Source organism: Callorhinus ursinus, unplaced genomic scaffold, assembly GCF_003265705.2.
Source record: "Callorhinus ursinus isolate GAN/ISIS: 27379988/994484 unplaced genomic scaffold, GSC_fseal_2.0 scaffold30, whole genome shotgun sequence".
NCBI lineage: Eukaryota > Metazoa > Chordata > Mammalia > Carnivora > Otariidae > Callorhinus > Callorhinus ursinus.
Genome location: NW_027397092.1, coordinates 16,765,071 through 16,767,633, shown reverse-complemented (window position 1 = coordinate 16,767,633; position 2,563 = coordinate 16,765,071).

Sequence of the window (2,563 nt, the reverse complement as noted above, 5' to 3'; positions counted from 1 at the left end):
TCATGTTATGGTAACTTGTTTTCTTATCCACGGGGACTGGGAATCCATGACCCTAGTGGAGTTGTCTTCTGGTGACCTGCCACAGAAAATGCTTCAGAAAGAAAAACCAAGTCAGGTCGTGGCAGCATGTCAAGTCCCCAGGTAGTTAGGACAACATGTAGTGAGTGTCACACGCTCACCCTCTGCAAACAGGTTTTTATTTTCATTCCAGGGGAGTTAACATACAGTGTTATATTAATTTCAGGTGTATGATATAGTGATCTACTGCAAACAGGTCTCGATCCCCAAATACACGCCAGCTCATACCAAAGGTGATTTTGAGGGTGGGGCTGTGCCATCTGCCTTATTCAGCTGCACGAACTCACCCACGGTTTTCGTTCCTATCATTCCTGTTCCTGATCCCTACCACGATTACTTGTCCCAGAGAGAAAAAGTATGCCTTTGAGCTTCCTGGTCTACACCAGACAGGCTCATTCACAAATCCTCCCATGGTTTTGGCAACACCATAGCTGCAACCACATTTCCTTCAACCTTGATTTAAGGCAGTTCACTTCTGGAAAAATGATGACTTTTTTTCCCAGAAGGACTAGTAAGGCTTTCTATGAGTACACATTCAAGTACAGGTGCTTCAAAGACTACTCTCCTTTTTTAGGAAAACAAAGTATTACCATAGCTTCCACAAATGCTTCTTTCAAAGGTCATTTGATTTTTAGTTGGACAGAAGCAACTTTGGGGGAGCACAGATTATATTCTAAAGAACAGGGATTAAAAGCATGTTTTTTAAAAGATTTTACTTATTTGACAGAGAGAGACAGCGAGAGAGGGAACACAAGCAGGGGGAGTGGGAGAGGGAGAAGCAGGCTCCCCGCCGAGCGGGGAGCCTGATGCGGGGCTCGATCCCAGGACCCTGGGATCATGACCTGAGCGGAAGGCAGATGCCCAACGACTGAGCCACCCAGGCACCCCGGTTAAAAGCATTTTTATGGAAGGTTTGGAACTGGACACACAAGCGATTTTTTTTTTGACCCCTCAGACTCTGAGTTGAGCCAAGGGGGACCCTGTGGAAATGACAGGGACTTCACTATCCCCAAAGGGGGACAGGTTGTAGAGAGGGAAGGAGGGGGGGGTTCTGGGAAGGGCATTCAGAGAGAATCTTCTGAACAGAAACCACAGTGAAACTGCAAAGTCCAAGCAAGCCTGAAGCACTTGTAAGGGGGCGTCTCCTCTACCCCCAGCACATGGCCCTCCTGCCCCTCTCAGAGAACGGTCCCAGAGTCCCTGAGGGCCAGCTTCATTGACACACACAAGTCCTTAAATCTCAAACAGATTTCTTAGATGTAGTTTCTAGGGGTGGACGTTAGGCCACCTGGTTTGGGAGGCCTTTCTCCTAGCTCAACAGCAGAGGCTTCTGTCTAGTGGGAGGCGGCATCGAACATCAACCAAGGAGGTAAGATCCATCTGCTAGGAGGTCAGGCCTCTGGGTCTGCTGGACCAGGAGAATTCAGTTGTTCTAAGTGCCCATTTGTGGGTGTCTGGGGTGCAGTAAGGCTAAAGAAGGGACTGCAGAGATCCTGGGAAGTTAATGAATTTTCCAACATGCCCAACATTCCTAAGGACACAGCCTTTTCAGGAAGTCTGAGTGCTCCCGTGTTACACTCCTCTACCTCAAAAGCAGCCCAGAGCCGACTGCCACGGACGCCTACCTCCTCTTCTTCATTAACTTTGGCAGCGAGTCTCAAGGAAGTAATCATGGCACACTGGAGTATTCTCTCTCTTATCTGCAGTATGGAACAAACACATTTGAGCAGAACATAAATGCCAGAGACAAATGGTAAAGCATTGGTGGGTTTCTTTAGGAAATTACATTTTTTCCTTTTTTCAAAAAGAGATTGATTGTATTCCTCCACAAGTTAGTGCCATTTTTAGATTTGACCAGTGAATGAATATGCTCCTGATTTCAGAACCACAAGGGACTAGTCAATAGTTCTTTGTTAGAGGAATGAGTGATGGGAAATGCAGCACCATCTCAGGGAACATCCCATCCTGGCCTCAGGTTGCACCGGGCCGGTGCAGACAAGCACACCTTATCTCATCTCACGGTAAGTCCTCTCCCCACCAAGTCCTCTCGGAAGGCCATACCACACTGAGCCGGACAGGCACGGGAGCGCGATGTAAAGAGATTCCTATTACAGTTCTACCATTTGGAGCAAGTCCCTTCGTTTGCGAGCTGAGCATCTGGGATAGCAGAGGTCGGTTTCCTCTCCCACCCCATTACCATCCTCACAGGCCTCCCTCCCTTTAACGAAACCAGGCGGCGGCCGAAGGTAGTGAGGGCCAGGTTAAAAGAGGCCTGGGAGAAGTCAAAAATGTTCTTAAGCTCCAGGAGCCACAACACGAGGTCCCGGACCCTGTGGCAGATCTCGACCTGCCAGAAAGAGGGGGTAGGGGAGGGCCAGGAAGGTCGTGGGTGGCCAGTCTCGGTCCGCCCGTGGCGCAGGTCTGCCGAAGGTGACCGGAGGAGCTGTGAGGAGTCCCTGCACCTTACGCTGCGGTGGGCCTAAGT